This window comes from Callorhinchus milii, unplaced genomic scaffold (genome assembly GCF_018977255.1).
Source record: "Callorhinchus milii isolate IMCB2004 unplaced genomic scaffold, IMCB_Cmil_1.0 Scaffold4, whole genome shotgun sequence".
NCBI lineage: Eukaryota > Metazoa > Chordata > Chondrichthyes > Chimaeriformes > Callorhinchidae > Callorhinchus > Callorhinchus milii.
The window spans coordinates 60360429-60373034 of NW_024704745.1; positions in this window are offsets into that span (position 1 = coordinate 60360429).

A 12606-nucleotide genomic window follows, 5' to 3' on the forward strand; every position below is an offset into this window, starting at 1 on the left:
TCCCTCCGCCTTGTCCTCTCCACCTTTAAATCCTGCCTAAAGACCTTCCTTTTTGATCATGCTTACAGTCACATCCCCCCTCGCTCGTTGTCAGACTCCACCACTGTCAAGTGCTCCGGCACACTAATCCGCATGAAGGGAGCTATATAAACACAAGTTGGTATTGTTGAAAGACAAAGGCCATTCACTTAATTTACCATTCTTTGACTGAGTGAAACTGTTTTGTGACTGGAAAATCGTGTGAAACAGAAATATTGGGTGTTCATTTATACAATTGTGGGTTCAAAAATGTGGTATTTACAACAGGATTTACAAATATTTAATCCTTCTAGGATGTACATCACTGACTTTGTGATAAAAAAATTACCCGTTTTCTATCGGAGCAAAATAGAGTTCATCGAGCAGAATTCAAAGGACAGAAAAATTAAGGGATTCTGCAATAAAAGGAAGAACTTCACCATTGTTGGTTTAAACTCTAAAAGAATTTCTGGCCTAATATCCATGAACAACAGGCTAATTGCTAACAGACGAGCATACAATTAGAGCATTAAAGTCAAACAGCTAAACATCATAATCATTTGAAGTGTTGAAAGCTGCTTGTGTAGAATGTATCCACTGAAGCTCCATTCACTGTCTACAAGCAAACCAGATAGTTCCATTACAATATTGACTCTATGGGTTTTAATGTACAAAAACAATATGAAGCAGTTTAAGAAGAATCAATTTGTTCTAAATCCAGAGGGCATCAAACAATCGCACTGCAATCTACTTTTATTTCTTAATATCAAAACTGCTGCATAAAAAACAAGAAAAACCTTGACCAAGAAAAGACCATTCACGCCATCAAAATAAATTCTTCCATATCTATTATTTTACTGACTCCCACTAAATCAAGGGCCATAACCTGTACCACCCACCTCCTCACTAAGGTCAATCAAGCGGAAGTGTTTCTCTATCTTCTCTCTCAACAGATATTGATCTAACTATCTTTTAAGCTGTCAATTGACCAATAATCAATTCTTCTTCTCAGGCTCTGTTCAACATTTGACATAACTCTCCATGAACACTGACAAAAGTTCGTTATTCAGATTTTAAATAACACACAAATTAAATATATAATCATTTTTTGTAGTGGTCCTTCGAGTACATCTGCTCATTTTTAATACAAATACCAACAACAGTGAATGTTGTAACCTTATTCCTCCTGTAGAGATATTACACTGTTAAGAAACCAATAGCAGATGTAATAAGGAGAGAATCTTACATTGACAGTGAGTTAGAGCAGTCCTTTCACAAGTATGAAAGACCCATAAATCCCAACTTCTGTAGACATGAGTAAGTTATGATGGTCTTTTACATGAGTAAAAGAACAACTGGAATTCTTTCACTGGCAAGATCCTTTTTCTGTAGGAGCACAGCTCCTGGTCCGAATCTTATGTACATCTTTAAATTAATTTTGGAACACCGTATCCCTCTGCTGACAGTCATATTAATTCATCTATCCAATGGGTAATGAAACTACCAGTTGTACCCACCCAATAAACAATAAAAAAAAATTCTTCTAAAGATGAGATTAATACAATTGGTGATTATAAAGATCTAGATGTCAGAAGCATTTCAATTGTCTTGGGTAGACTGTGTCTATTGTCCATTCATCATTGCTCCAGCAGGAGTTAAACAAATGTATAAATATTGTACAAAATAGGGAGAGTGAACGTATCTTAGCTCAGATGTTTATACTTTATCAGGTCCAACCTGAAATGGCCCAAGCCAGCGTGTCAACCTTGCTCAGTTGATATTACTCTTGCTTCTAAGTCTGAAGGTTGAGAGTTCAAACCCAAAGTCAGTCCTTAAATTCATAGTCTACACTGAAACTCTAATGCAGTCCCTGAAGAGACTACATTTTTAGAGATGCCATCCTATGGATAATGTGTTAAACCAAGCTTCCATCTCTTCCATCTGCCTGTTCAGATGGATGTTAAAGATCTCATGGCACTATCTGGAAAAAGAAGGGAGTTTCTTCTGGTGTCCTAGTTAATTATCCTCCAGACAAAATTGGTCATTCACCTCATGAAACTTTGTCGGACACTACTGTGCACAAATTGGCTTTTTGTTTGCTTACAAAAATACAGTTGCTATACTTCACAGTAAATATTCTGTGAAGCGCCTTGATATGCTCTAACGACATGATAAGATGCTATATCAAATGCAAGGATTATAAGTGGTTAAAATTGACTAAATCCAGGATCAAGCCAAACCAAGCTGCTGCAGTTTGGAACACAACAGCAATTAGTGGGAAAAGTACAGACATTTGTCTCAATGATTGTATCACCGATTTGCTTTAATAAAATTACTGCTGCCTGCCTGCTCTCTTCAACCACTACCACAACTAATTTTATTGATTTTTTTGTTCGGGAGGACTCCAAGGACTACTGAGAACTGCTCTTTATGAAGGTCAGGATTGTCTTATGGCAAGCCAAGCAAAACTAGTCATTCCAATCTTTAGACAAGAAGAATTAACTTTTGTATAAAAGCAAACCAAATGCTGTTAGAGGTGTCTTATTTTGAAGAACTCTCAGTACAGCTGGTAATTTTTGCAGGGTATGTCTTGGCATGACAGAATAAGGATAAATATCTGTTAATGGTGGAATTGTTATAAATGATGACAGTGTAATTATTTTTAACTATTATCTTTGGAAGGAAAATATTATACTAACAGTAACAAACAAAGCAGTGATACCAATATGGTATATTTAAAGCTATAACAGATAAGAATATCATAATGGTATTTCATGAATCAGCTGATTGTCATAGGAAATGACACATTAACGTGAGGTAAAAAAACTCTCCTGTCTCTTCATAAGTTTAACATGACTTTAGAGGAGCAGCTAAGCCAGTATTTTGCAAACCTGAAATGATCGGATCAAGTTCAATGGCTCTCAAAGGCAGCTTCCAGCCCAACTTTTCAATGAAGTCGATTTGATGGAGTTGATTATGTGCACTGTATTAACAATGTGAACTCATATGTGGATTATGTACCACATGTAGAAGAAATTAAAGATTATGTAAGCAATTAGTGAAAAAGATTATTAATTGGGTAATTAACAACCAATCCTTTTTATTGATCATTTATGCATAGTGCAGAATAGTCCCCATTACTGGAGGATATAGGGATAGATTTAAATAAACAAATCTGTGTTGTCTGTGGAGGAAAGGAGACCACAGAAATAACAGAGATGGATGGGTAGATATTCTGGAGGGTTTCCTTTTGCTAGATTACCGTTTGCCTACCCAGGATTTGTGAAGTCATCTCACAAAAAATTGTATCTGAACTGGGGACATCAAGGCAGGTAGGGTGAGGGAATGAAACAGAGAGTGAATTGGGGAGACATCTGACCTTCCTGCCATATGCAGTGTTTGCAAAATGGGTGGATACATTCCTGTTTGGGAATCATGGAGCATCTATAAAATGCTTTACTACTAAGGAATAGGATAGGTTTTGTGGAGTACGTGAAATGAAACAGCTTAATGAGCCACCCCCATACATAAAATGAGCTACATGTGTACATATTGTTGTTATCGTTGATATAATAATAATAATAATAATAATAATAATCCTTGCATTTGATATAGCGCTTTTCACGTCGGGAGGACGTCCCAAAGCGCTTCACAGCACACACTGTAAAGTGAATTGACTGTATATTTGTGGGCGAACGCACAAATATTGCAGCAGAGAAAGACCGTGAGCCACCACTTAGATTATAGCATCCTTCATCAATTGCCTGTTTGTATCCTATACATAGGAGTTACCAATTTATATCTTTATTTGTATCCCTTAAAGATCTTAAGTAGCTTCAGAATTAACTTTGCACCTGATTGTTTTAAGGAAAGAATATAAATGAAATATGGAACTGGTCAGGATATACTGGTCAGCATAATTTAATATTTCACAATTATTACACATTATTATTGATTATACAGTCAATTCACTTTACAGTATATTCTGTGAAGCGCTTTGAGCTGTCTTGAAGACGTGATAAGACCCTATATCAAATACAATAATAATTCCTCCAAAACAAAACAAAAAAAATTGGTCATTTTCAATCGACAACTGTTTGTGGGACACTGCTGTACGCAATTGGCTGCCGCGTTTCACCCACAAATATACAGTCAATTCACTTTACAGCATATTCTGTGAAGCACTCTGGAAGACGTGAAAAGCTCTATATCAAATGCAAGGATTATTATTATACAAAGATTGTTATTATTATTGGCCATTTATTTGTTGCCACTTTTTAGTTAATAAGAAAAAGTAGGTTGCAGAGTCCAAAAACATAATTTTGAATATTCCCCAAAACATCCAGTGAGTGAGTTTGAAAGTTAGGTGAGGATGGATATAAAACTTGTAACTTGATAAGGAATTAAAGCATAACAGTCGGTCTTGGAACTTAATCTTTCTCTTCTTAAGGTATAGTGTGATAAAACAAATTGTAAAACAATGCATAGAACACTACTGGATAAACCTCATCAATCTGCAGCAGTGGCTTTTATCCAAATATGACTGACTTTTATTGCCTTGTATGTTAGTTCAGGATTTAATTTATTACTTAATTAATCTATCAAGTGACGGTGAGCTTCATAATCTACTAATACCACCATGAGTTTGTGGGGCCTGGACCGCACTGCAAATTATCAATTCTATGTCTTAGATTACTTTAGTATGGATTTTTTTAAGGCGTTTTAACATCATGTGAAAAATCTAGATTGTTTCCATCAGATTCACATTAAGCATTTGGCATGAGTTATTACTTGTTAAGTGTTCAATTGTAGCTGGAGACTCCAGATTTTGAAGACACAAAGTTTCTTAAAAAAAAACTTGCAAACATACAATGATAGAATTGTTCTTGCTAAACAAGCATTGTTGCATAAGCTATGCATGAGATTATTGAAATAAAAAGGGGATTAATTTGTAATACTTGCAAATTAGATCCATTGCACTTTCCAGTTTGCAAAATTCACAGCCAGTGAATTGCAAATCAGTAAAGTTAAAAAGACTAGCAACTAAAACCTCTTTCATCTCATTGCAGAGTAACCTTCTTATAACTCAGTCCCCTGGTCTAATGTCTCTGAAGCCATGTTATAGTCAAGGTGAGAAAAAAATAGCCGACTTCTAAGAGGTCAGTTTACCACTGATGTCACTTCCTGCACACTATGCCTCGGCAGAGTACACATGAGCAGTGCTCCCGACAACCTAATTTTTTAGCACCGAAAGCCAACTAGTTGGGATTAGCAGCCTTTTGTACCACACTTCCAGTTAGCACAGGCCTCACAACACCACCCTGTAAGCACGGCCGCGCTATAACAATGGTACCATGTATTTTGTTATCTAGATCACAAAGAAAAACTCTCCTTATATCCTAAAACAGAAGGAAAGAAGAGTAAAACAGATTGAGAAAAATTAAACATTAAATAAATTATATTCTTCCCACTCTACTGGGGTATGATGCCATGATTTACTTTAACTTCTTTGCCCGAGTGGTCAAAGAAACGGCGCAGGTGGCTTAGCAGTTGATCCCAGTCCTCTACCTCCAGCAGGATAACAATTAGGCATGGAATCCAGCTAATCTCCCTCCTCTGATCGGTGGTGTTTCTACTAATGGCTGTGCCTCCAGTACAACCCGAGCTGACTCAGCTGAGATAAAAACTGTGACCTTGAGTGGTCAAAATAATGTGCAATGTATAATATTCTATTTACATAACCAATTTTATTCTAAGCCAAAGTTAAGTTTTGAAATACTATAACTGTTAAAGTTAGGCAAACAAAAGTTTTTCTTATCAAACCATTATAATCGTTTTATAAATCCTTATTTTCAAAAATAAATTATAATAATAAGACTGCAGTCGATTTTCTGAGCTTGCATTCAGCTCACTGATTTCAAGCTGTCATAAGAGAGATGTTGGGGTTGGAAACAGCTGGTGACCTAGTTTATGTTGCTAAATGGAGAATTGGGTCTGTTTATCCAAAAAGATACACTGACCTAGGGCTGAACTCCTATGAGCACTCATCACATTCTTGCTTTGTGCCTAGTTTGTTACCCACTTCAAAGAAATAGTCATTGTCACATAATTACAAATCTTGTCATGGAAATAAATATTGTCAGTGGAGGTAAGTAAAATGCACAATGTTAGATCACAACATAAATATTTTAATACATCAAACCATTTCATTATCAATGTCACCAAAATACTCCTCTTAATGTCTTGTCAAAAATGGTTTTAATCCCACTATTATATATTTCACTGTACTATAGAAACAGTAGTTTAGGAAATGCTTATTCAGGTGTAATGATAGATCATTATGAATGAGCAGTTACACAATGGTGGTGGGAGGAAAAGTGATTCAGATGGTTTAAACATTAAGAGCATATCTTGAACATGCCATCTGAACATTAAAACCACTTTAATTCAATAAGAACACAAGAACTCATTAAATTTTTGCATTCTTATTGATAGAAACTTCAGCACAGAAAGAAGCCTTTTGGCCCAGCTCCTCCATTGGAGCTATCTATTCTAATCCCATTTCTCCTGTACACAAGCAGTAAATAAAACAAAAATGCAAAATGAGTCCCTAAATTCAATCACAAATAAAAAAAAGTTACACACTATAAAGACTCCATTTTTATATAAAGATCCTACGTTAATACCTTGCAGTTTAAGTTCAATTGCGATCTGTTCTCCTGAACACTAAAGTGCTCCACTTGAACATATTGTTGCAATACCTTGGCAATTTGTCTATAGGTCCAAAAAGTCCCCAAACTGTAATATTTAATAGGTAATGTTGTTTGTTATTGATATCAAATATGATGTTTTCATATGAAAATATTCTATTGAATAAATTAAAGATGGTTTTGCTCACTTCCTATTACTCTTTTTAATATAATTGGTTACCTTTAATATCATTTTGTCATTCTAAAGCTTGTGTCACTTCAAAATATATGGGAGGAAGCTTTTTTTTAAAAAAAAATTCAATACAGGATGGATAAACATTAAGAAGCCAAGCACTATAAGCAAGTTGAATTACCATTCATAGTTGACAATAATGCTGTTTTGGTAGGTAACACTAGCTAGTATTGACAGACATCATTTTGTATGATAAGTCTGTTTGCTGATAGACCAAATACATCAGTAATCAATTATTTGGAGAGATGAAGGGAGGGTCCAATTACCTTTACAGGCACATTTTTTATTCTGAATCATTACATACACGTCTGCTCAATCTTACATAAAAAAACAAGTCTATGAATGTTCAAAAGGTGCAGAAGACTTCCATTGTACTGCTGGGCATTACACATTGGTACCCTTATAGACTACCTGGTTTAACGTTTAAGTTTCTACCCACTATCCACTCTCGTACCGATTTCACATTGATTTGTTGCCAGTTTTCTAGATACATGATATGTTCAGTGTCCAAATCTTATTTAATTTAGGAATATTGGCTATTGTCAGAGAAGACTTGGGTTGGGGGGGAAATAACCATGCCTGAAACCTCAGCGTGTAAAGAACTGCATAAATCAAAATATTGAATTTCTTTTGTGCAAATATCTATCAAAGCTATTTTTTCCGTTTTTTTTGACTGACTCACATTGCCTCTGTAAAAATAATCAGTTCTGTATCCCATGGGAGGAAATCAAGAATACAGCATTAAATTCCTGAGGAAGAATGGCAGGGACCTGCTTTATATTTTACACATGCCAAGAACTCAAGAATTGCCTTTGTCCTCATTGAAATGATATAGGACCTTTAATACCAATCCTCGCATTTGATAAAGTGCCTTATCACGTATTCGAGACGTCTCAAAGTACTTCACACAATATTCTGTAAAATGAATTAATTGACTGTATATTTTATGGGAGAAGCACAGCAGCCAATTGCACACAGAAGTATCCCACAAACAGCTGTGGATTGAGTGACCAACTTATTATTATAATTTTTTTGAAGGGATTATTACCCTTGGAAAAGTGATCCGTTATGTTTTCATGACATCTTGATAGTGTATACTTCAGCATTGCCCAGTTCAGACAGACTTCAATTTGTCTGTGTGAACAAGGCCTTCAAAAAGTTCAAACACATGAAAAGTAAATCGTTTCATTCAGTTTTATGAAAGTGACAAAGTTTGAACTTCCAAAAAATACCGGAGGCCTGAAATACCACTTAGTTTTTGTCTGGAAGCCCATTTTGTGTTAAATTACATAAATTTGTGTAAATTCTTAATTTAGAAACTGTTTTTTGCAGTTCTTAAAAATATCCAGTTTCCAAATTAAGATTGAATTCAGGATTTTCTAGAATTGTGTGCAATCTTAAATTTTAGATCATGTGGTCAGAGAGGCAAAAACTAGGCGGAATTACGGTGCTCATCAATAAAAGCTTTGCCGCTAAGCATATTCCTCTTGTTATGATTCAAAATCATAAAATGGCTTTCTTTTCTAAAAGTTATAACATAAAAAAGCAAATGATATGACCATAAACGTATATTAATTGGAAAACTCAAAGTGTATTATATACAAATGGTTACGTATCATTGGATTTTTTAAAAAAATGGGTGGGCGTTCTCATTTGTTATTGTATAGACATTTTAGCGAGGAAAGCTACCATGTGCTAGTCTGCAAAGACTACTTTGCAAATTCCACATTTTAAAAATCCGGATGCATGTCTCCATAATGCATTCAACTAATTCAAAACTACGCCACCCGGATACTCGCCTGCACAAAACTCTGTACCCCCATCATCCCAGTTCTTGGCAGGCTCCACTAGCTCCCATTTACCGAATGGATCGATTTCATGATCCTCTCACTCGTTTTCAAATCCCTTCACACCCTCGCATCTCCCTACCTATCCTCCTCCACTCGGCTGGCTCCGGCCTCCTGTTTGTCCTTTGTGCGCTCCGCTCCGCCATCGTTTGCTGTGCCTTCAACCACTATATCTCGAAATTACCTCACGCGAAGGGCGCTATATAAATGCAAGTTATTGTTGTTGTTGCATCAAGAGTTGTATCATGAGATACACCCATCTGTGCAATAGCATCTGTGCCACATAATTCTCAACTTAAAGTTAGCATAGCAGTTTGTTACGCACATTTGTGAGATTTACCTTTGCACTCTTTTGCAGTATTTTTTCTCCAGAACTCTTGATAGGATCAGGCAACAGACTGCAGTGCATTGATACATTTAGTCATTTGCTGCCAGGCCCATTATTTTCAATTGACTGTGGGAGGAGAACTATTCAGCTCCCCTTGTACAGGTGTTGCTTTGTGCCTTACATTTCCTGCAGTTAGATCTTTGTGGCTGACTTGCATAATCAATTAAATGTCTGCTACCCTCTTGTTGCACCGTTGCTTTTGTGCATTTTACCACAGTTAGATGGTTAAATCTGGGTCCTCTCGCTTGCGATGCGAGTGCTCTAACCAGTATGCTACAGGGCATTTAAACTAAGTGGAATATGTGTTAATGTGATTAGTGTTGCTCTTTAGGAGCTGCTCTTTGATTATCAGCAATTACTTCTAAACCAGGTCTCAATGTTCAGTAATGGATTTGATTCTTAAAATTTATTCCATTTTAGATTCTCACAATTTGCTGATGTTTTTTCTGTGAAAGTGCAAAAGAATCACGAAGAAGAAACTCTCTATGGTCGCATAAAAATACCACTTGCAGTAATTTTGTAAATGGGGAAGAGTGTAAACAAATCTCTATAAACAGTCTCTAGAGCCCTGTAACATATTGGTTAGAGAACTCGCTCCGCAAGTGAGAGGACCCAGGCTTAATTCCCGGCAGGGTAAACCCTTAGGTAAGTCTCCTTACTCCGCACGCCTCTGTTTACCTAGCAGTAAGTAGGAACTCAGTTGTTGTCGATTGGCAGATCGCTTTCTGGGGGTGATAATCCCTCAAAAAAAAATTGGTAACTCAATCCATGACTGTTTGTGCGACACTGCTGTGCGCGATTGGCTGTCATATTTCACCCACAAAATACACAGTCAATCCACTTTACAATATATTCTGTGAATCACCTTGGTACATGAACGATGTGAAAAGCACTATATCAAATGCAAGGATTATTCTTATTACAATATTATAATGGTAGAAACAAAATGGAAAATAAATTCGTGATAATGTAAAGCCTACTTCTGTAATTCATTGAATCAATTTTCCTATCCACATCCTTAATGTCCTTGCTTGCCAGGCATGTATCTACCAAACCACGCTGTGTCTACGACCTTCTGATCTAGTGCATTCTATTATCTCACCTACCCTTTGTAGAAAGAGATGTAAAGGATCACAGTCTCCACTGAAATATTTCTGCATGTTGGAATGTGGAGACTTGAGAAACTTAATCTTTTTTCATTAAAACTGAGAAGGGTGACCTGTTAAAGATGTACAAAATGATGAATGGTTCTGATAGGGGAAATAGTATTAAGATTATTTCCACTCATCAGCAAGTTAGCAAAAAGGGAGACACACATTTATGACCAAAAAACCTAAAGGAGTTCAGGAAAAAAATCCTTACACAGAGCATGATTGGAATGCGGAATGCTTTGACACAAACCCATAGTTGATATAGTATCCAGAAATTATTTTAAAAGGGAATTAAATACTTGGAAAAGAGGATTAAATCGGCTCATCTAGTGAAAATAAAACTAACACTGATTCGATAGGCCAAATCTCCTGGTTATGTGTTGAAACATTCTATAAATATATGAACTTACTGTTGTCTTTGTGGTCATACCCGGACATGCACAAGTCTAATGAAAGAAAATTTCAAATGGATACTTCAGAATATCTTAATTATTTTGCCAAAGAAATTTGTGCATTATAATTGTATTTTAGAGATTTAAGAGAACATTTCTGCAAAAATATGTTATAGAACACATTTGCAGAATACAGAACAAACAAGAATGAAGGATTGCCTGTGATCATCACACAATACTTTATACTTTACATGTCAAAGCGCTTGACAATTTTGGATTGGGACCCAAGCTCACCAGATGATTGAAACACGGTCAAAGAGATATTTTTGAGATGTTCCTGTGCACGTCATGTAACCATGCTATTAAAACTTTCCTGATCCTTTCAGATAAATCATCCTTAATCTCAATATTCTGCAATTAGAGATCAGATCAAACCTGCCGAATTCTGATATCGGCACTGCAAATTCTGTAAATTCCGCAATCTGATCACTCATGGCTTCAATACAGCCATCACTAAGAGTAGGTTTTATGCTGGGAATAATTTAGATCATATAATATACAGTCATTAGATTACATATTAGGTTACATTCCGCCCATTGCATTGTCTGTGTTTTGTCTGTCACAACTCCCCCATTCAGTCTCCACAACTGTCAAGGCATTCTATAACAACCTTCAAAATACATCTATAAATGCACCGTAGCGCTGATTCCATAATTCCATATAGTGTCTGACAAGTATATATACATAATGTGTATACATAAAATAACATGCAAGTTAATAATCAGTGGGACCAGCAACTCATCCAATTTGTACTTCCAGATTCAAGTACTGATCAAAGATTGCAGCACAGCTAAATATAAATATTACACAAGAGCAGTTGGCACTAACTTGAATTTACAAGTTTTTGTCCAATGGAATTGTTGGGAAATGAAACAGTTTTTTTAAATTTAAATCCAGTACTGTCACCAAGTATGCGGATGGGAGCTGGTGGTGGGGGGGGGGGGGGGGAATAGAGATAAATACAGTCTCTTTGTAACTAAGCTGGCATTGAGGAGACACATATGTTAAAGTTGAAGACTTGAACATTGCTCTCATATCTGGGTAAAACTCCACTATGTCTTTCATGGAATTAAAAGACATTTTTAAAAGACATCATTTGGATTAAAGATACTGATTCAATGTGGTGCTTGTAACAATGTAAGGCTGAGAGACTGGAATTATACTGCTGGCTTTTCATTGCTCTCAGTCTCAGCTTCAGTGAAATTGAAACCGAGCTCTGACTGTGCACCAAACATGTCCATAGAGTTCCACTACCCCATGCCGAATTCTGGGTAATTTGTAACGTTATTAAAGAGCCATGGGTCTCTCTGGATTGCTTTTAAGTTTATAGGTTGCCTTTGCATCGGTTGCAGTTAAGCCTGAAGTTACAAACAGAAGGATACCTCCCGCAGGAAGTCTCATGTTGCTTCCCTGAAATAGGTTTGAGCTCCTGAAACTGCAGTTAGTTGATTTGACACAAATCATATTGAATTAATGCAAACCACACAGTCTAACTGGCTAAGAAAATACTTGCCATCCGGTAATCCTTCTCACAACTCGTAACTCCAAACTTTATCAAGCACTATCTCGCATGGAGAGCGCTGTATAAATGCAAGTTGTTGTACATTGCAATCCGTCTTGTCTCTATTTTGTCAGTATGTTTGTGAAATCCCACTTCTAAACTTTAATCTTTTATTCTTTCCATGTGGAAAATATTCATTGCAAAGCTTTACTTTACCAATTTATCTTGTGGCTAACTCTGATAACTAATTCCGGCCAGCAGCAGTTGTGCTGGATTATACTCCATGTAGAATTGCATGTTGTAAGAA